The sequence below is a fragment of the Mauremys reevesii genome, linkage group 12 (genome assembly GCF_016161935.1).
Source record: "Mauremys reevesii isolate NIE-2019 linkage group 12, ASM1616193v1, whole genome shotgun sequence".
NCBI classification, from domain to species: domain Eukaryota; kingdom Metazoa; phylum Chordata; order Testudines; family Geoemydidae; genus Mauremys; species Mauremys reevesii.
The window spans coordinates 29,376,564-29,398,768 of record NC_052634.1 but is presented as its reverse complement, the minus strand read 5'-3'; the positions used below and the strand labels follow the sequence as shown (position 1 = coordinate 29,398,768).

General features: G+C 51.7%; 1 protein-coding gene and 4 non-coding genes across 5 annotated transcripts in view; all 5 read left to right on the top strand.

Moving 5' to 3' along the window:
- The window catches only part of LOC120375374 (zinc finger protein 418-like), a gene marked incomplete at its 3' end in the record, with an annotated part of 40,173 nt that overhangs the window by 4,416 nt on the left and 13,552 nt on the right, over positions 1-22,205 (top strand). The gene's annotated exons all lie outside the window — the stretch shown is intronic.
- On the top strand, positions 10,478-10,549 carry TRNAE-UUC. Its single transcript has one exon. It is a non-coding gene; the product is annotated as a tRNA-Glu (tRNA).
- Positions 12,147-12,218, top strand: TRNAA-UGC. Its single transcript has one exon. It is a non-coding gene; the product is annotated as a tRNA-Ala (tRNA).
- On the top strand, positions 17,513-17,606 carry TRNAI-UAU. The gene is made up of 2 exons: positions 17,513-17,550; positions 17,571-17,606. It is a non-coding gene; the product is annotated as a tRNA-Ile (tRNA).
- TRNAC-GCA lies at positions 21,509-21,580 on the top strand. The gene has a single exon. It is a non-coding gene; the product is annotated as a tRNA-Cys (tRNA).

Below are 22,205 nucleotides of genomic sequence, written 5' to 3'. Positions count from 1 at the left end.
CGGCCGCGGGGAGCGCGGGGACCCCCCGGGCAGGGGGCGAACCAGGCAGCCGGGCCCGGCCCCTCCCGGCAGGAGCGTGTCCGTCCCACGCGTGTCCCCGCCCCGCGCTGCCCCCGGCCCCACCGCGCTGCCCCGCGGGCTGCAGGGCTGAGCAGCCCCGCGCTGCGCGCCCGGCCCCGGCCATGGCCCCGCTGCCGCACACAGGGGCGGGGCCGGGCGGGGAGCAGGAAGGGCGGCTCCTCCCGGGCCTGGCCCCGCCCCGGGCCCCTCGCAGGGGTTGGGACCCGCCTCAGCCCGGAGGGGCAGGAGAGGGCCGGGTCTCCCAGGGGAAAAGCGGGGCGGGGCTGGTGCTGCTGAACCATCAGACCAAGGAGCCCCCGGCGGAGAATGCAGCGAGCGCGGGTCAGTTCAGCGCTGGGGGTGGGACCCAGCACGTGTCAATCACCTGCCGCTAAAGCGTCTAAATCCCCTGGGCACAGCTCGCCAGGGCACAGCTCGGGAGCTGCACTGTGACTACATCCTGCAGGAAGCCCCCCTCCCCCCACAGCAGAGTGGCGCAGCGGGAGTGTGCTGGGCCCATAACCCAGAGATCGACGGATCGAAACCATCCTCTGCTAGTTTGGTTTTTATTACAGCCCTGGAAATAACCCAGCTGCCTGCGTGTGTTCAGAAAAGAAGAACAAATTCTCTCCCTGTTCACCCTTCCACGGTGATTAAAGGAAGGAAGAAAGCCCCGGCAGAGCCCTGCCCCACAGAGTCCCCTCCTGGAGGGCGAGAGATGGGCAGTGACTAGGGCTCCAGCTCAGGGTTGCCAGGTTTATATAACTTTTGGTCATGCCCAGAACGGGTCCAAGTCCTGCCCCTTCCCCTCCCCCCCCATCTCTGCCTAAGGCTCTGGGAGGGAGTTTGGGTACATGAGGTGCAGGTTCTGGGATGGGCAGGGCAGGGGAGGCAGTTTGGATGCAGGAGGGGGTGCCTGCTCTGGGAGGGACTTTGGGTGCATGAGGTGCTGGCTCGGGGCTGGGGCTGGGGTTGGGGTGTGGGGGGGCAGTGGCAGACTCAGGGAGGGAGTTCGGGTGTGTGCAGGATCTGGGCTGGGGCAGAGTGTTGGGGTGTGGCACCTTATCTTGGGAAGCTCCTGAAAGTGACCCGCACCCACATCTGGCAGCAACTTCTACATGAAGGAGGCTGGGGGGAATCTCCTGGGGCCACTGCCCACAGGCACCACCCCTGCAGCTCCCATTGCCACAGTTCCAATGGCAGAGTTGGTGCTTGGGGCAGGGGCAGCGTGTGAGAGACACACCCCGCAGGGACGTGCCAGGTGCTTCTGGGAGTGGTGCGCCGTGCAGAGCGAGGGTGGGCAGGAATCCGCTTTAGCCCCACGGTGCTGCCGGTAGTAGTGGCAGGAGCCCCCAGGCCCTTTCAAATCGCCTGGGGCCAGCTGATCTGACTTTCTGATAGGGAAGCCCCAGGAGTGGTCATGCACCCCTCATGAGCAGTTCTGGGGAGTCTTTGGGGCTCCTGGAGTAGTCAGCAGAGAGGTGCAGCCTCACCACAGAGTCTGTTTCCCTGGAGGAGAGGGGCTGCAGGGTGATATCCCACCTCTGGGCATCCAGGAGCCTCTGCTCCCCACTGTCATGCTGGAGCCTCCACATTTATTTATTGGCAAATAAAATTTGCAGAATTCTAAAATATTGTGCACAGAATTTTTATTTTTTTTGGTGCAGAACTGACTCAGGGAACCTGCTTGGATTGTCACTGCTTGGTGAACCACTCAGCCACCACACCAATGCACAGACAGAGTGCCAAGCCCTACTGCTATGTGGGGGTGGGGGTGGGGTGGGGTCTGGTCATACACATTCAGACTGTTCGCTCCCCCAGCTACAAACCGCTGTTGATTTCCCATTTAGGACATTAGCCGTTACTGACAAGGTTTGTCCAGGTTCTTTTCTTTATCTCATGCTGCTAGTTAGAAGGATCAGTACTGATTTTGTTTTTCAAAAATACACAACCCCCTAAACCTGCTTTTAGCAATCAGAATAATTTACTGTCACCTTATTTTTGCCTGCCCCAGCACAAAAGAAGAGGCTTTTGTGGGTTTCCTGACTCAGAGGATGAAAATGACCGTGTGTCGGGCCGCACTGCTGTGAATCGTTGTCGAGCGGAACCCGTTGTTGGCATTGGTAGTGTAGACCCAGCCTCAGACTGGGTGCTGGCCAGGGGAAGTATTGCCCCTAGAGACACCCAGGGGTGGTGTGGGATTGTCCCAGGTTACTGGGTGGGGGCTCGAGCGGGTTCTGTGATGTGTTGTTAAAAAGGATCCCAAGATATTGAACCCTGGGCCATGTTGCTGCCGACTCCCAGTGGCAGAAGGGTCACAGAGAGAAGCAGGGGGAGGGGAGGAGCACCAGTGAATTTACGCAGTTATTCAGGGAGGCAGAGGCCTGGCAGAAGGAACTACCCGTGCAAGCCCCCTGGGCAGAGAGGGGATCTGTGATGGCCTCGGCACTGGAGCTACAGCCCAGGGATGGGGCAGTAACTGGAGCGGGGAAGATCTGTGAGCTGGGAACCCCTCTGTTGCGTCTCGGTGCCTCTCAAGCGGGCATGAACAAAGCTCTTCAGTCAGTATGATTGGCAGCTAAGTCATTTATTTCTCTCCAGCATATTTCATTTATACAATTAATGCAGGCAATCAAGCAATTGCTAATTGGTTAATAAGGTACAGACAAGCACAGCTATAACTTCATTGGCTATTTAACATCCTGGCCAACCCTTTAATTTATTATCCTGTTATTGCCTCCCAGCAGATAAGAACGAGCCTCATCCTTGAGACTTGCATGTCAGTTTCCCACACTCTTATGCAAAACAATCCGACACTTCCCCCCTTTTCTCATAATAAAAAAAAAGGAAGGCACAGCAAAACATTTTCAACTTATAGCATCACATTACTACAATCTATTACACAACAAAACTAAAAGCAAATCTAAACACCAGCTGCCTAACTAAACCGTAACAATATCTTCCGCAATGCCCTATTTTTACCTATACATCCCTCCTCCAGGTAACGCAAGTGGCCCAAGGGGCCAGGAGGGTTCTGCCAATATGCAAACACCCACAAAGCAGGTTTCCAATAAGGGCTTTCACTGCAGCAACATGGGGCAGCAAGCAGAAGGCCATTGTATTTATGGCACTCTGCGCCAAAATCAGCCAAGGCCGGACCCACTTCGCCGGAATCCACCTGGCTTACTGTCTTCCCATTTCCCATGCACCGTATCTGATCCAGTTAGGCCACCTGGCCTTTGCCTCGCTCTGGCAGTTCCCTACTTTCTCATAACAACATTATCTCATCCCTCTGTTCTCGTAATCACGCAGCTGTAATTTTCCACCAAGGCAGCATAGGGAAATTCTCCCCTCTATTCCAAAAACACATAAAAAATTAACAATAACCAATTAAGCTAAACAAAACTAAAAGCCAAATAATGCTTCCTCAATCTATAAGGCTTATCCATAACCATGCAATTCATAACATACAACACCAACATCATCAAACAAAACAAACATAAATACACAAAAATCAAACACATAAATGGTGTAAATTCTGCAGGGTTCCCCCAATCTCTATTGCACACCAAATCGTGACAAATTTCTATTACCAATCCATCCCTCATGTGTCAGGTGATCAAACTGACACTGAGGGGGGGTGGGTCCTAGCAGGAAAAACACAACATAAACCACATAAACATTTTAACAACATCACAATTCTTTCTGGCCAGAAACACATATCACAAACAAACATAAAACATGAAACATAAATTTAAACTCTATAAATAATTACATGGTACATTAAATGCTATACAGCTAACACCAATTTTCTTTAATATCTAAAAAACAAAAACAAAACTACCCCTACTGGGCAATTAATCATTACTTAAAATATACCAAAACCCTATATAGCTAGCAGGCAAAACAAAAAAAAAATTACTTCATCAGGTAAATCATTTACATTAATACAATTGCTTCCTAGCTTACTTCTAAAATTCAAAGCTAATCACAGCTTAAAATTTCTTACTATTAGCTTCTAAATTTAAACACTAAAAAAAAATCACCACTTATATGCCCGTAGCCTAATACAATTACAATTACATAGCACAATATACAATCTTCAATTAATGCAACAAAATTATTTATGGCCAAACAATTACAAACTAATTTCTTTGCCTACATGTATTTACAAAAATTTCAAAACACCAAAAACTTTTCTCTCTCAGCATTTTTACAAAATTCAGCTATTATTCCCTTTAGCAACCACAGAGTTAACTTTTTACTCTGCCTAACATTACTCGCTTGTAGTTAATTACCTTTTCTATCAACTACACCCTCAAGATTATCAACCAGTTTTCCAAGCTTGTTGTCTGTTGCCCGCCGCCTGGGCCCGATCCTGTTTTCCTTTCCAAATACGCTGTCTATTATAATATAGGCCACATCTAATATCAAGCAGTCTACAACGGCCAATAATCAGCACATAACACAAAATTAACAAAAGTCTAAATAGACTAACAAAGGCACTTTACATAAAAATTCTTAGGGTCACATAAATTTAAAGCCATTCTCCCAAATTACCTAAATTTATGCCTAAATAACACACAACTCCCCCCTTGAGAATACTCAACAAACCCTTTGGCTGAGTTTTCTCAAACTTGAAAAACAAAAAACAATTAAACTCTAAAAAGCTGGGGCAATTAATTCCACCATCATCCTCCCCATGAACCCGGCAGGGTTCCGTATGTAAAAGCCCTCACCCCCCAACTCAACTGGTTTACATGCTGGGGAGGGGCACTGCAAATACTCACACTTCCAACCAAACAGTGTCCAAATATATCTCTACAACCCCAAATCAAATGGTACTCCTAATATATCTGTAAGGGCAGTGGGCTATCCTGGTGCTCAAAATCACTCCGAATGGCCATCAGCTGGCCATTCAAAACTTCAAACATACTGGCTCCCACGGCAATGCTTTCTCAGCCTTAATAAAAGAAGGACATATTATTTACAATCCAATTAGGAAGGGCTACCATAATGGGGGGGGCAATACATGCTAAAAATATATATATCCAAAACACAGGGCGCAGCCTGTAAAATAAATCCCAAAATCCAATTAACATCACATTTCTCAGCAGAAGTCCCAAATTTCTTCCTGCCAGTGTATAATTCTTTGCTTCTTCACCAGGGTCAGTTCTCAATGTCTTTTTAGTCAAAAATTTCTGGACTTTGGCAATATCAACAACGTGAATGTTTTTTCTTCTTTTCCACCACCGTCGTGGATCAGCTTCTACGGGGGAAATAATCAGGACGTGGGGGCTGCAGCGGACAAGGGAGAAATTAGCCAGCACGTTACCTTGTCCTTTTTTGCTGCTGTTTAAAAGCACAATGGAACTAAAAAATAATTAGGCCAATCATCAGTAGGAAAATTCTCCTGATGTGAAGGGGTCTTTTGCAATAAAAATCATGGGTCCAGTCAGTCTCCTGGTTGCAAAAATGGCAGGGCTGCTAGAATCTTTGGGCAGCTCTTCCATACCTGTGAAAGGAGACAGCTAACACATTCCATTAGTGCCTGGCAGGATTTTGCAGCTTTCATTAGCTTTTTGGGCGGTTTTTCAGCTCTCATTAGTGTGAGCTGTGAGCAATATGTCCTTGACCGGGGCCAAAAGAAAAAAAAAATGAGCTGTCTTCGATTAACTCATGCTGTTCTTTTACTTTCCCTGCTTGGCTTCTTTTAAACTGTAAATCCTGTGTCAGAACACCCAATTGTTGCTGCTCATACCGGAGAAGCACAACGGTTTTCCCGGCACTGTCCCTGGCTCAGACCAGCCAGCGTGGGACGCCTTCTCCGGGCTCCTGCCAAAACAACTTACTTGCTTGTAGGTCCAAACGACCTCCGGGGCCACGGCACGAGCCTCTACCTGCGCCGTGCACTCCAACGTCTTCCCGTCCAGGGCTCGCTTCCAGCGGAGCACCTCCTCGTCCTGTGCCCGAAGGCCGGTCAGGAGGAGCCTCCCCAACTCCCCCTCTCTTCTTAATGAGTAAATCAGTGCAGCAGGGGAAATTCTTTCCCCCTGTCGGTTCATAATGTGCAATAAAGGCTTCTGTATTTTCTTCCTTGTTTTACTCCATACTTGACTCAGGAAGAAAGCTTCCTTATCGCCCTGAGTCACCGACTCCCAAAGCTCGGAGCGTAGCCGCTCCCAAACAGTTTTATCAAAGACTGTATTTGGTTTAACGAAAAGTCCCCTTCTGTGTCCCCACCGCAGCGGGCGGGATAACATATCAGAGGGGAGCCTTTCTCCCTGCCGCTTCATAATGTGCAATAAAGGCTTCTGTGTTATCTTTTCTTCCGCTGATGCAGCGGTTCCCATATTAGCCGCTCACCTCTGAGCTCAGATGCGCCTCTCCTTTGGACGCCCGGGGGCCGGCCCTTCTCCAGCACTCCCCGCCGCGGCTCTTCCGCCTGGAACAGGCCACCGAGACTAGGCCACCGACACTTTCAGCATTCGATACGAATCACGTCGGATAGGCACTCCCCGCCTCTGGGCTCAGGCTCCTGGCCGTTCGCCTCTGGGCTCAGGCTCCCAACACTATCATGATTCAATACGAATCACGTCGGGGTCACCATTTGTTGCGTCTCGGTGCCTCTCAAGCGGGCATGAACAAAGCTCTTCAGTCAGTATGATTGGCAGCTAAGTCATTTATTTCTCTCCAGCATATTTCATTTATACAATTAATGCAGGCAATCAAGCAATTGCTAATTGGTTAATAAGGTACAGACAAGCACAGCTATAACTTCATTGGCTATTTAACATCCTGGCCAACCCTTTAATTTATTATCCTGTTATTGCCTCCCAGCAGATAAGAACGAGCCTCATCCTTGAGACTTGCATGTCAGTTTCCCACACTCTTATGCAAAACAATCCGACACCCCTCTCCCCGGGGATTTCCCCTGCAGGCCTGTTTCAGGGTCTCCCTTTGCTCTTTCCCTATGTAACCCAGTGGGGCTCAAACTTTTGGCACTGGTGACCCCTTGCACAAAGCAAGGTGCCGAGTGCGACCCCCTCCCCCCCATCAATTCAAAACACATTTTTTCATATTTAATGTTATTTGAAATGCTTAATTTATAACCCAGTTCTTTAAAATGAGTTTAACTTTTCTCACCACTTTTAAATTCAGCCTAGAACACACGTCGATTGAATTATTGTTATAAGCAGAAAAGGGTTTTTAATAGTTCCTGTTTAACACTGGGGGTGTGAAGACATTTGTCAATATCACTTTTCACAGCAGACTTTGCTCCATTGCCACCCTCACTGCTGCTGCCTGCAGAGCCGGGTGGTTTGTGACCCCCACATAATAACCTCACACCCCCCCACGAGGGGGTGTAACCCCCCGTCTGAGAACTCCTGGGCTGCCCCCTTCCCGCTCTGGCTGGGACACTTGGCCCTGTCCCGTTCCCAGGGGGCACCTGCTCTCCTGGAGCTGGATCGGCCACTCCTGAGGGGAGCCAGAGCCGGGGGGGGGGGGGGTTGTCAGTGGGGCCAGCAGCGCTGGGAGCCACAGACACGGGGGCAGAGATGGGCTGAGGAGGGGCCGCTTGTGCAGAGTCACTTCCCTGCCAGCCCCCAGTGCTCCCCCCAGCTCCCTCCATCCCCTGGGCCCTGCCTTAATTCAGACAGTCCCTTTCCCGCCAGATCCCCAGCACATCAGTGATTGCGATAGCAGGGGGCAGGTTTTCTCTGGGGCACTGAGCTTTGCCAGGGGGTTGGTGGCTCCTTTCTTTCCTCACCCTGGAGTAAACTCAGCTTTTTATTCCATCCTTGATGATTCATGGAATAACAACAGCAGCATGAAGAAAGAGGTGGGCACAGCGGGTCTCAGGGGGGGAGCAGAGACGTGCAAGCGGTGGGGTGGGCTGGGCTGGGCAGGGGAGGGAACAGAGAGGCGTGGGTGGCAGGCAGGATGGGTGTCACAGGAGGGGCAGAGAGGTGTGGGTGGTGGATAGGATGGGTGTCACAGGAGGGGCAGAGAGGTGTGGGTGGTGGATAGGACGGGTGTCACAGGAGGGGCAGAGAGGTGTGGGTGGTGAGCAGGGCAGGTCTCAGGGGAGGGGCAGAGAGGTGTGGGTGGCAGGCAGGATGGGTGTCACAGATGGGGCAGAGAGGTGTGGGTGGTGGATAGGATGGGTGTCACAGGAGGGGCAGAGAGGTGTGGGTGGTGGATAGGATGAGGTGTCACAGGAGGGGCAGAGAGGTGTGGGTGGTGAGCAGGGCAGGTCTCAGGGGAGGGGCAGAGAGGTGTGGGTGGCAGGCAGGATGGGTGTCATGGATGGGGCAGAGAGGTGTGGGTGGTGGATAGGATGGGTGTCACAGATGGGGCAGAGAGGTGTGGGTGGTGGGCAGGATGGGTGTCACAGGAGGGGCAGAGAGGTGTGGGTGGCAGGCAGGATGGGTGTCACAGGAGGGGCAGAGAGGTGTGGGTGGTGGGCAGACCTTGGGGCAGAGGGTGTAGAGGCACGAGCAGCAGGTAAGGAGGAGGGAGGAGAGGAGTGAGCAAGAAGTGGACTAACTTCTAGGGAGCTTCCAGAGCTCATGCCCAGCATCCCCACATGCAAGAGTCATGGGCCACCTGTTCTCTGGGTCTTCACTAACCAAGTCCCTCCCCAAGCTCTGTTGATGGAAGAAGCCCTCCTGTTGACACAGCGCTGTCTGCACATGGGTTAGGTTGATAGAATTGCATTGCTGGGGGGGGGGGGTAAATTTTTTTACAACCCTGAGCAATGTAGTTAAACTGACCTAATTTTGCAGCATAGACCTGTGCAAAGAATCACACACCCACCTTAGGAGTAAAACTTCACCTGCTCCTCTGCTTTACAGAATCCAAACAAAAGCAAAACTTGTCAGGCCCCGGTGGTGATGGTAAGGAATCAGGTGTGGGCAGACACTGTGTTATAGCTACCCACAGGCACCATAGCTTAAAGCATGTGTTTTGTAAACAGGAGATCCTGGGTTCAACTCCCAGTGGTGCCTGGTTGTTGGGGCACCTGCTATTGGCTACTGTCAGAAGACAAGATTCAGAGCTAGCTGGGCCTTTGGTCTAGCCCAGTGTGGTTTTTCTTATGGTTTAAATAACACTCACAGGCACTGACAATAGAGTTACTGAAAGTTTGGGAGTTAGGAGCAGGTAGGTCAGTGGTCCAGTCCCCACACAGATGACACCCTCCCTATGGGACAGGGGCAGGTCTGAGCTCTCACCTGAATGCTCATTGTGGCTGCCAGAATCTGTGAGCAGCTTGTTTAGTTTATGCCAAAGGTTGAGTCCTGCTTTGTGCACTGTGTGTGAGAATGAAAATCCTAAACCTCCCTTTGAAATAACGAATGCAGCAGGACGTGTTATTGTCCCTGCCCCAAAGCAGACAGACCAATGGAGAAAAGCCGTCGAGTCCAAGGTAATACTCCACTGCCATTTTACCTTTTTTGCTTGCTAAACTCCTTCTTATCTGCCCGGCCCAGGCTGTCCTCTGCCTCAGCTGCTGCTCCCAGCCTGCTCTAGAGTCAAACACGCAGGGCCCCCAGGGGAACAGAGGCTGGGACAGGGCAGCAGCCTGGGCTGGGCTGGGAAGATGCTGGGAGTTCTCATTCCCTGAGAACTGGCCCGGCTCCCTTCTCAACAGCAAAGAAATCAATTCCACGTCCCCTCCCCAGAAAAACTAGCCTGGAGCCAAGGGCTCCAGTTTCCACCGAGGCAGGAGAGAAGCCAGGGTGTTTCTAGCAGAGCTTATGGAACTGACGTGGGGAAACCAGCCTTTAACAAAAGGCAGTTCCAGTTTAAGCTAAGAGTTTTTAACAATTTCTACAATATTAAATAATCCTTTAATCGTAGTGTCACCATCCATAACATTGCATCAGCCTTATAGGTTCCCAAGTGCAAAACTAAACATCTCTTCAAATCCAAGGGAGTGGAGATCAGTCAGTGTTCAGAGTCATCCCACATAAAAGAACCATGTTGTGGTACATACTGGCTCCATCATGTGGCCATGGCCTTTCCCTCCTCCTCCAGAGTCAGAATGTGATCAGCTCCCGCTGAGGGGGTGCAACACCCCTCCCTTGGTCTCTGTGCCAGAGCTCCTATCAGCTCAGTGTCCTTCCCGCAAGAGTTGGCTGCTGAGAGGGTTGCGATGGGGTAAATGAAGGCAGAGGAGGATTGTTCCTGCTGGGTTTTCTTTGTGTTGCTCTGTGATCCTGCTGGAGGAAGCATCATTTGTGTTTGTTTCAGTGTCTTGGGTTGGGCTGAGGTTGTGACCCTGAGTACAGGGATTCCTGCACTTTCTGCTCTTAGCCCCTCAGGGAATGGACAATGGAACAACTTCAGAAATTGGATAGAAAGTAGCCTAAGAAAGTGTAACATAAGTGAGAAGAAAAACAACACTCTCACCTCCCTGGTGGTCTAGTGGTTAGGATTTGGCATTTTCACTGCCACGGCCTGGGTTCAATTCCCAGTCAGGGAAAAGTGACTTTAAACCAAAACTGCTTTAGTTTTTCACTTACAACATAAACAAATCCCTGGTATTTTCCTGATTCCCCCCATCTTCCCAGTGTCTCCATGGCAGGGCCGGCTCCAGGCACCAGCACAGCAAGCAGGTCCCTGGGGCGGTCAATGTAAAGGGGAGGCTGCAGCAGCAATTCGTCCCTCTCAGAGGGAAGGACTTGAGGCCAAAAGCGGCAGAGGTAGAGCTGCAGCTTTTTTATTTTTTTTTCCACTTGGGGTGCCAAAAACGCTGGATCTGGCCCTGCTCCATGGAAGAGAATTTGTTAAATCCCAGATGAGTGCAGTTACATCAGTTCTCAGCCTGAGTCCTTAGGTCTTAATCCTGAGGATATTGTCCCATCATGGGGCCATTTCCTGCCTCTCTTTCCTAGGGAAGCACAATTTTCCTTGCACAGACACAGGAACAGCAAGATCTTTCTCTGTCCCTTGTGCAAAGCAGGGGGCCAAATTCCATGGAAACAATGGACAAGCAGGGGGCCCTGGGCACATCCAGCCCTGGCCGTGAGATGTTCCCTCCCCTCTTTCTTTATGCCCCTGTTGTTATTTCATGGATTGTCTGGGATGGGGGAAAAGCTGAGTTCACTCCAGGTGGAGGGTAAAAAGGACCCTGAAAATCTCAGGCCCCAACCCCTGCTACCAGGATCACTGAGGTGCTGGGGATTTGAGTAGGAAAGGGACTTTGTGAATTGTCAAGGTGGAGAATGAATAACAATCTTCAACTAGATCCACCTCATTAACCACTGACACAGGCTAATCCTGCCGCAGATAGAAGGGAAACTGGGAGTGATTCTTTGCTGTTCAGCCATGGAAACAGTGACCCAATTGCACCGCAGTGAATGTGCTGGGGAAAGCTGGACTTCACAGGCAGGTGGAAATAGCAGATCCTAGAAACACCTGGAGCTCCCCACACCACTGCTGACACCAGGGTCAGGTGTTGAGCGACTCACAGCGCCCCTCCCCTCCCATTACCTTCCAGCAGGAGGTGGCAGCACCCCCCACCCAATGCAGGGGAGAGGGCTGAGTGTATCTCTGCACCCTGAGCCCAGGGCACCCACTCTCTCTGCCCTACACATCAAATCTGGCCCTGCTGCAAAGTGACCCCTAAGAACCAGCAGCCTCCAGGACAGCAGGTTTGTCCTCAGAGCAGGGAATGTGTCCCTCATGCTGCTCTTAGGCCACTGGGTGCTCTGGAAACAAGAGGGCTCTGAGTGTAACCCAGGGGTCAGCAACCTTTCAGAAGTGCTGTGCCGAGTCTTCATTTATTCACTCTAATTCAAGGTTCCGCATGCCAGTGATACATTTTAATGTTTTTAGAAGGTCTCTTTCTATGTGTCTATAATATATAACCAACTATTGTTGTATGTAAAGTAAATAAGGTTTTTTAAAATGTTTAAGAAGCTTCTTTTAAAATTAAACTAAAATGCAGAGCCCCCAAGACTGGTGGCCAGGACCTGGGCAGTGTGAGTGCCACTGAAAATCAGCTTGTGTGCCACCTTCAGCACACGTGCCATAGATTGCCTACCCCTGGTGTAACCCATAGCAAGCAAAGGCTATCTGGGGATGTAGCTCAGTGGTAGAGCACATGCTTTGCATGTATGAGGTCCTGGGTTCAATCCCCAGCATCTCCAGGTTGATTTTTCCACCCTGCTGCTTTGCTCATGCCCAGCTGGGATGTGGCCCAGCAGTCTCCCTGCAGGAGTTTCAATCCTGCTCACTGAGGGGCAAGTACCAATTGCATGGAAGGTCGGAGGCGGTTTCTGCTCCTAAGTCACCTCAGTACATGTAAGATTCCCACCCGCTGTGCTGCTTGGGACAAGGGTAGATGAGAAGGGAGAATCCTCCATCTTTGGTCTCATCTGCACAGACTGAGAGGCAAGGAAACAGAGGGGCAGTCAGTGCTCAGAGAGGAGAGAGGTCAGTGATTTACACCCACCAGGGGACATTGTCTTTTTGAGGCGAGTGCAGCTGGCTTGGGATGGTGCTGACGATGGGTAGAAAAAAGGCTGGAGTCAATGACAGATGAGACCACAGAAGGGGAAGGGGAATGGCAGCCCCACAGAAGGTCCTGGGTGCTCAGATGCCCCAGTTATTGCATCCTGGCCTGTCACAGAGAGAGAAAAGACCCAGCGGGACCCAGCCTCCCTACAGTGATCCCATGGACAAGAACCTGGCTGGGAGTGGGGTGAAGGTTCCCTCTGGGCAAAGGGGAGCTGAAATCCCTCAGTGTCCTGGAGTTTAAGCAATGGAAGCTTCAAACCCTGCAGGGGTGTGGGCTGAGGTGCATCAGCAGAAGGTTGGGCTGGACAGGGGCGGCAGGTTTGTATAATTTTTGGTGGTGCCCAGAATAGGACCAAGTCCTGCCCCACCCCCACCCTCACCCCAGCTTTAGGCCGATTCTCCTGATTCCCCTGAATCGGGCCCCACCCCTAAGAGGGCCCCGTGCCCAAGCCCTGGAACTGCGTACTGGCAAGAGCTGGTGCGCTGTACCGGCTTCCTCAGGGGGCAATTTAAAGGGCCTGGGGCTCCCAGCAGGGGCTGGGGTAGGGCTGTGGGGGGCTGGGGGCTATTTAAAAAGTCCAGGGTTCCCATTGCTTCTACCGCCCCAGCCCTTTAAATAGCCCCCAGAGCCCTGCCGCTTCCCCAGGGCTCCCACAGCTATTTACAGGGCCGGGGCAGTGGAAGCAGGGGAGCCCCGGGCCATTTAAATAGCCCCCAAGCCCCGGGCTGCTGCTGCTACCCCGGTGCTGACGGAGGGAGGAGGGGGCACTTACCGTACAGGGTGGGCTGTACCCTCTGTACCCGCACCCCCTGCCCTGCCTCCAGCCCCTCCCCCCCGCCCTGCCTGCACCTGCCCCTGCCTCCAGCCAGCCCCACACCCCCTGCCTGCAGCCAGCCCATCTCCAGCTAGCACTGCACCCCCTGCCCCAGCCAGCCCCACAACCCCTGCCCGGCCTCCAGCCCCTGCTCACAGCCAGCCCCTGCTGCACACCCTGCCTGCACCAGCCCCGCACCCCCTGCAGCCAGCCCTGCACCCCGTGCCCTGTCTCCAGCCAACCCCTGTCGTACCCCCTGCGGCTCTGCCTGAAGCCAGCCAGCTCCCCACACACCCCTGCCCGCACCAGCCCTACACCACCGGCCCCGCACCTCCTGCCCTGCCTGCAGCCAGCCCCGCACCTCCTGCCCTGTCTCCAGCCAACCCCTGCTGCACCCCCCCGCCTGAAGCCAGCCAGTCCCGCACAACCCGTCTCCAGCCAGCCCCGAACCCCTTGCCCTGCCTGCAGCCAGACCCTACCTCCTGTCAGCCCCTGCCCTGCCTCCAGCCAGCCCCATGTCCACTGGTGCCCTGCAGTTCCCAGGGCAGTAACCCTGCTCACCTGTTTCAATGAGGGGGGCAGGGAGCAGCTGGAACCCACACATGTGCACACCCTAGGGTGACCAGACAGCAAGTGTGAAAAATTGGGACGGGGGTGGGGGTTATTAGGATGCTATATAAGAAAAAGTCCCAAAAATTGGGACTGTCCCTATAAAATCAGGACATCTGGTCACCCTAGCACACCCCCAGGGAGTGGCAGGGACCCACACATGTAAAACGGAGCTCGTTTCTAGTTCAGGCCCATCTTTTTAAAAAAGAACTGTAGGTAGGGTTAACATAGAGCCGTATTTTCCTGGACATGTCAGGCTTTTTGGTTCTTAAATCACTGTCTGGGAGGAATTTTTTAAATTTAAAAATTTAAAAATTCCTCCTGGGAAAATACGGACGCATGGTAACGCTATTGGTACAAAAAATACATACTGTGGCACATCCCTTAAATCAGAACTTTTTATAGGGAACCGGTTCCTAAGAAATGAAAGTCTTATAAATTTTTAGTTATCCCTGCCGGGGCCCCGCCGAAAATGACTGCCCAGAGTTCGAGAACTGTCCCTGTTCTCATTGGACAGATGGGGAGAAGCCTGAAGTACAAAGAAGGGAAGTGACCTTCTCAAGGGCCTACACAGCAAGGTGGTGGCAGAGCCAGAAAGAGAAGCCAACAGTCCTGACTCCTGTTCTAATGGACAAAAAAAAAACACCCAGAGAAAGGGATAGAGCCCAGGAATCGAGATGGTGGGGAAATTTCATTGAAACCATTTCTGTCAGAAAATCCCCTTCAGACTAAACCAGTTTGTTTCTCGACATCAAAACAAGTGAGATGAAAGTTCTTTGCAAAAATATTTTGTTGCAAAACAAAAGCATCTCCTGTTTGTCAGAGTGTGTTAAATTGTCTCGTCGCACACAAAGAGGAGACACTTAGATCTCAAACATTAGATAAGATGCTTCAGTCTGAGCTAAGTAATTGCTGCTCTTAACAATTTTAAAATAAAAAAATACAAATCAAATAGACTATTTCAGCTATTCTATTATGTCATAATCTGCTCTGAGTAAACGTGATAGGACACCGCATATTATGCACTACTCCTAGTGACACTCTCCAATGGATCCCCACCTACCGTGAGGTAGGTAGGAGCGGATCATTATTATCCCTACTTGAAAGAGGAAGAAGCTAAGGCTGAGAAAGGAGAATTGACTTGTCTTAGGTCACACAGCCAGTCAGTGGCAGAGTTGGGAATAGGACCCAAGAGCCCTGATTTTCAAACTAACCATCGGATCTTGAATTTCAGACACTGAATGACCTGAATAAAGTACTCTCCAGACCAACAACAGTGCACAATAAGTATTTGAGGAGAACTGCAATGTTAGAGAGAATCATGAACTGCTCAGAGACAATTAATGCAGAGAAGCAGCAAAATTCATCAAACATATGACTGGTTATGACTTATTTCCTTGGGCTTAAAAGAGAACAACAAGGACCTGAGTCTCCTCCCTGTCAATAACCCCCTGCTCACCCAATCAGGTTAGAGACTGAGGACGGGAGGCTGAGGGTTCTCGCCCAAAGGATGGCCCAGGTCACCGGTGGGGATCACTGCCCGAGCACTATTTCAGCCCCACATTTTCGGGTGGACCTCCCACAGTGGGAGCTGCAGAGCATTCCCCTGAGACACATACGCACACCCCTCCTGGTGCTGGGAGGGGAACAGGAGAAAGGACAAAAGAAGCAAGAGACAAAGAGAAAGGAGGGAGGGAGAGATGGATGGAGGAAAAGGTGAAACCAAAAGGACAAACCCTAATGACCCCAGTGATTCTAAGGGACAAAATCCCAGGTGCGCAATAAAATTCTGCCTCCTTAAGCTCGTGTTTTCCATGCCTAGAATTCAACTGTCACCAGATGGATCAGACTGAACAGGTTTCAAACCTCGAGGAGGCTCTTACCTTCTAAACAGGGACGGCTGTTTTCTAGTAAAATCAGGAAAAGGGAAGGAGAAAACTCGAAAGAGGTTCCTCCTGGCACTCACGTACGTGAAGGCGGGGCAGAAAGGATTGTAGATTCTGACCTGTGCTCTGGACAGGAGGTAATAACTGAAGGGGCATTTTTACTACTCCCTTCCTCAGTGTCCCCAGGGCTGGAATTCTACATTCCAGGGGCAAATGAGGGGGTGATGCCACTTGGTTAATGAAAACCAGTGCTCTAGGTGAGGCTTGAACTCACAACCTCAGCATAGCTCCTCCCAGCACTGCCCTATAAGTACTACGCGCTAACCACTTGTGCCACTGGAGCACCTGTTAATTGTGATTCTCCAAGACCCCTAAGCTGATAAAGCCAAGGAGTGACCCCAAAACAGTCTCAGTGGAGTTGAGAGCAGGTAGCGACAAGTGTTGGTATTTGTTGGGGTGGATCCTTCTTAAGGGTTCCAGGCACATTTGACCCTTTTGTTCTTCCCTGTGTAATAACAGAGCTGGTTAAGACTCAATGGAGAGTCTTGCTGCAGACCAACAGATCTGAAATCACTGATAACCAGCTCTAAGCATTAGTCCTGCTTTGGGACAGTGTCTCTCATGCAACGAACTGCCCAGTCTGCGCTAGCAGTGAGGCTCCCTCACCAACAGCTGAAATCAGGGAGAGCTATGTGAAGTGCAGGGCCCCAGGGGTGCCTGAACAGGGGGGAACAACACCCCAGGGCTTTTAAAAATGGGAGGGCTCTGCCTTGCCACTTTGTAATGACCGTAAGGGCGAGTGAGGGGGGGAGGGGACGGAGAGCAGTGAGCGGGAGGTGGGGTCTTGAGGTAAGAGGCACCGTAGGAGTGGGTCCTTGGGGAGAAGGGGGGGCAGGGGCGTGGCCTTGGGTGGAACGGGTGGGGCTACTGTTTGGGCTCTGGTGGCCGCCACTTTTAGGCAGGGCAAATGCGGGGGCAAGTGGGGCAATTTGCCCCACAAGCCCTGGCCAAGAATCCCTTCCCTGGCTAGAGGCGCCTTTTTAATTTTTACTCACCCGGCAGCGGTCCGGGTCTTTGGCGACTCTTCAGTGGTGGGTCCTTCAGTGCTGCCGAAGACGCGGAGCGAGTGAAGGACCTGCTGCCACTGAAGACTCGGACGCCGCCCAGTGAGTACAAGCGCCACAGCGGGTGGCACCTTTTTTATGTCCAGTCCCCTACTTTGCCCCAGGCCCCTGAATCCTCTGGGCGGCCCTGCTTTTAGGGAGCCTGTTCCGCTCCTGGTGGGACCACAAGACGTCCCAGAGCAGAGAGGGTGGCCAGCAGAGCGGTGACAGGTGGAACGGCAAGGGGCCGGCAATGTGGCCAGACAGTGGAGGGAGAAGGGGCTTTCCCCCACGGAGGTGAGAGGTGAACTCTGGGTTTTCATTGACCCAGGCCAGCAGCTGTGGGTGAGGTGCAGTGAGGGTGTCAAATGGGGCCTGGAACCCTTAAGAAGGATCCACCCCACCGAGTACAACACTTGTCACTACCTGCTCTCAGCCCCACTGAGAATGTTTTGGGGTCACTCCTTGGCTGTATCAACCTAGGGAACTGGGAGAAAAACAATTAACAGGTGCTCCAGTGGTGCAATTGGTTAGCACACAGTACTTATAGAGCAGTGTTGAAAGGAGCTATGCTGAGCTTGTGAGTTCAAGCCTCACCTGGAGCACTGGTTTTCATTAGCCACATGGCATCACCCCCTCATTTGCCCCTGTGGAATGTAGAATTCCAGCTGTGGGACACTGAGAAGGTGAAGAGTCAGAAATGCCCCCTTCACTTATTACCTCCTCTCCAGAGCACAGGTCAGAATCTACAATCCTTTCTCCCCCACCCAGCCCCTGTGCCAGGATCCCTCAAGCAGAGCCTGGAGTCCTGCCCAGGGCGTCTGTACTATTGACAAAGACTAAGTGACAGGGAGAAAACACTTAAATCCCGCCTGGTGCGGGGAGCCAGGTTTGTTCTTCAAATTCTGTCGTTGGTACATTTCCAGGCCTGGGAATGTCCCCCAACAGCATTGAATGGGAAGCTGCCTGCAGCACAGTTACACTGCACAGAGCTCCTGTGGAGGAGGGGTGGGAATTAGTAACATTTTGAGGATTGTTTGGGAAATGAGCCTTTGCTGACAAGGTTTGTCTCTGTCCATATTTCACCTTCAGGTGTTATGTTGAGGGATCTTTAGTGTGTTTTTGTGAGGTTACTAACTATCTCCTCAACTTTATTTACTCAACTTAAAAATTGGTCACTTGAGTTTTGCATCTCCCTGTGAAAATACAACTGACACGTGTGGCTTTCTACAGGGGGTCATGATGTTATAGTTGGGGAATTCAGTCTCTACTTCTGGCGGGGGGGTGTTGCTTTTTTACAGCTGCCTCACGGCCAGGCACACAGGGCTGTTAGCTGCACCCACTGTCCTTGCCAGGGCCCCTGCTGAACCCTGGGCGGCTGCACTGCCGTGCTGGGGTGACTCTGCAGGTGGAGAAGCTGCTGTGGAGCAATGTAGAGCAGGTGCAGGAAGGAAATGGGGTCACTATTCACATTCTGAACTGCACAATTTTCCAAATTTGGAAAAAGATTAATAGATTCATAGACTTAAGGTCAGAAGGGACCATTATGATCATCTAGTCTGACCTCCTGCACAATGCAGGCCACAGAATCTCACCCACCCACTCCTGTAACAAACCCCTGACCTACGTCTGAGTTATTGAAGTCCTCAAATCGTGGCTTAAAGACTTCACGGTGCAGGGAATCCTCCAGCAAGTGACCCGAGCCTCATGCTGCAGAGGACGTCGAATGTCCGAGAACAATTCTAAGGGGAAGGTGAATGCAGAGCAATGACACTGGCGATGCCCAGACCTCAAATGGGGGCAGCGTGGAAATTAATAATGGGAAGATCATTTGTGAAATTAGTCGTCACTGACAAGCTTTGTCTCTGTTCCTATTTCACGCTATGGTGTTAGTTAGAAGAATCAGGACATATTTTTACTATATTAATTAAACACTTAATTTTATTTAATCAAGCCAAAAACTTATTTTTTCTCTGTCCTAGCAAGAATGAATTGAATTTCGTGACTTTCTGGAAAGTGCAGCGAGATTAAATGTGGGGAATTCAGTCTCTGTGTTTGTGAGCTGATGTTTTCTTCTCACAGGTCAGTGCCTGCATTGAAATACCAAGAGGGATCTAAGGGCTGGTGTACGCTGGGCACTGAACTGGCAGAGCGACGTCTCTCAGGGTGTGAAGCACCCCACCCCACACACACACAGTTAAGGTGACCTAAGCCCTGGTTAGATAGTGCTAAAGAAAAGGAGGAACTGTTCTGTCCATGTAGCTATTACATGGATGGGAAAATCCCTCCAGTCACTATCTACTCCATAGTGCTATAGCAGTGCCACAGCAGCGATTTAAGTGTAGAGAGAGTGAAAGTAGATCTGGCTCCAGTTTGTACTCTGGATGCTCAGACACTAAGTCTACAGTAATAGTAACAACAGCACAGTACTTGTGTAGTTGGCAGGATTTGAACCTGTGCGGTGAGACCCCAAAGGATTTCTAGTCCATCACTTTAACCACTCGGTCACATCTACTTGATGTATACCTGTGTCATTGCATGATGATTCTGTTCTCACTGAATTGTCACTTCAAATTGTTTGCGCAGACCAGCTTCCCCAGCACACTCACGGCTGCGCATCAGTGTAAGTGTCTCCTTGGGTGAACAGCAACAATTCCTGCCCATTTCCCCTCCGGCTGTAGCAGGATGAGAGTGTGTTTGTGTGAATGACATTGCTGTAGATTATTGTTCATTCCCCACTCTGACAATTCAGACAGTCCCTTTCCCATTCAACTCTCCAGCACATCATTCCAATAGCAGGTGGCAGGATTTCTCTGGGGCACTGAGGGCTGGTGCATGAACTCAGCCTTGCATTCCACCCTTGATGTTTCATGGACTAACAACAGCAGCAGAAAGAAAGAGCCGAGCCAATATCTCACTTTCCGAGGTGAAGGTGGCCATGTCCCCTCTGTCTGACCATCGCTTTGCAGGAGAGAAGGGTTCACTGGAATCGAACGCCCTGGCTCAGACCAGAGACACAGGGAAGTTTTGCTGTTCACGGATCTGTGCAAAGGAAATTGTGTCTTTGTGTGAAATTGAGGCAGGAAATGAAACACCCAATGCCCTAAGGAATGTGGGTGAAGGACTCGGGCTGAGCAATGATTTAACAGGGGTTTGTTTCAATTTATTGGCCTGATTACAACTATGGCGAAAAGCCCCCTGTAACAGGGGCTGCGGGACAGGACAGGCAGTTCTGCGCGGAGTGTTCAGAGCTGCCCCGTATCTGCCCTTTCTCTGCACCGCCCCTGCTCCCAGAATGCACCAGGCCCTGGACTGAACTCTTCCCCTGCCGGCCGAGCTGGTTTCGTTTGCTGTGATCCTGTTGGCTTGGCAGGGGGGGAAGTGACAGTCCCACCCCAGAGCCAACGCCCCCCTGTCACCCAGCCCCCTGACCCCTAGCAGTACAAGTCAGCCAGGAGCTGGGCCCTGCCAGGCACTCAGGGGCGTCTCTCCTGCAGCTGGGGGCTCTCCCCAGCGTGGTCTGTGGGAGCTCGCGCACTAACGGGGCAGCGGCAGCAGCCGCGTGGTGGGTTGGGCTGGTGACCCAGGTCCATCTCCTGGGGTCGGCTGGGTTCATGCTCAGGCGACTGGCCCCAGCCACCGGCCGAGCCCCACGGCCACGCTGCTGCTGTTACTGCACTAGCCCCTCACGCCCCCATTCCCTCACTGAAGCCAGGAGAAGGTTTGCAGGGAGGAGGTGGGGGGGGGGGGGGTTGACCCCAATATCCTGGAGCTGATTCTCCCCACAAAGGGGTGTGTGCATGTGGTGGGTGCCATGTGCAGCGCCCTGTGCCCATGAGGAGGGGACCGGAGCTCTGCCGGCAGGAAGATTTATCCTGCAGGAGCCCTGCCTCCCTCCCTCCCCCAGGGGTTCCCCTGGAGCAGAGAAGCTTTGAATCCTCACTGGAGACTAGAGACACCCGAGCAGCACGAGCTGCCTGGCAGAGGTTCTGGATCAGGGCCTCACGGGCACATTGGGTTCATTCCCTCAGGGCTGCCCTGCCCAGTGCCAGGGCTGCTCTCACTCCCCAGCACAGAGGGGGCTGCAGGCTCTTTGCCAAGCTGGGTCTCAGCTCAAGGCAGATTTAACACTAGCAGGGGGCCCAGGTATGTGCTGGTGCCGCTCAGGGAGGGAATCTGGGCCAAAGACTGATTAGAAATTGGGTAACACTGAAGTGGGACTAGAAAGACCCTTGATGGGACGTGGAAGGTAGATAGCCCCCATTGTGTACCGTGCCCTCGACGAGAAGTCTCTGGGAGAGTGGGTTCTTCCTGATGCGCCACCAACACGTCTCGTTGGTCCTGATGTCGGCTGCTCCTTTCTTGATACTGACAAGCTAGTTGTGGGCGTTTCCCACTCACCCCATAGCTCCGGAATGCACAGACAGCAACACTGGTGTGGAAGAAACGAACTCCACTCTCAGGTTTCAAGATCCTTGAGATCACTGACTTGCCAATGTAATTGTCAGGGGGTATAGCTCAGTGGTAGAGTGTTTGACTGCAGATCAAACAGGCCTTGGTTCAAATCCAAGTGCCCCCTTAAAAGCCTGGTCCTTCAACAAAAAGTAATTGCATACCCATTTCCATTATGTTCAGGAGCTCCACCAACTAGGGATGAATGGAAACACTCAACATTTTCCTGTGCAAATGCATAAAAATCTAGCAAATATGTCCCCCAGCTGAAATCAGTTCCAATCCTCTAAGAGTCTAGTTTATGTTTTCATCAATGAAACAAAGGCACGTGAAGACACATTTGCAGGTCCTTGGCCTCCACGGGCTACAATGTGCAGAAGGACAAGAACCACATCCACTTGGGAGGCATGGACTAGTCTGTATTACATTTGGTAAGTAAGTTGCCACTGGGACTGAAAATTCTACTGGAGGTGGACAGGAGCCTGTTGAAAAAATAAAATAACCAAGATTTACCAAACTCCCTGTTACACATTCAATCCTCTCTTTTTTCTATTTTATTAACCTGGGAGCAAGTTACCAGTGACCCAGGGCTGGGGTGGAAGAAGGTGCAAGTGGGGGTTGTTGCCCTGGGCTGGGGCAGCTGGGGGTGTGTGGGTGGGGGAGCACTGGTAGAGGGGAAGGGGAGAGTTGAGAGCTGGGGCAGCACAGGGTGTGTGTGGGAGAGAGCCCAGGGCTGGGTTGGCAGGGGAGTG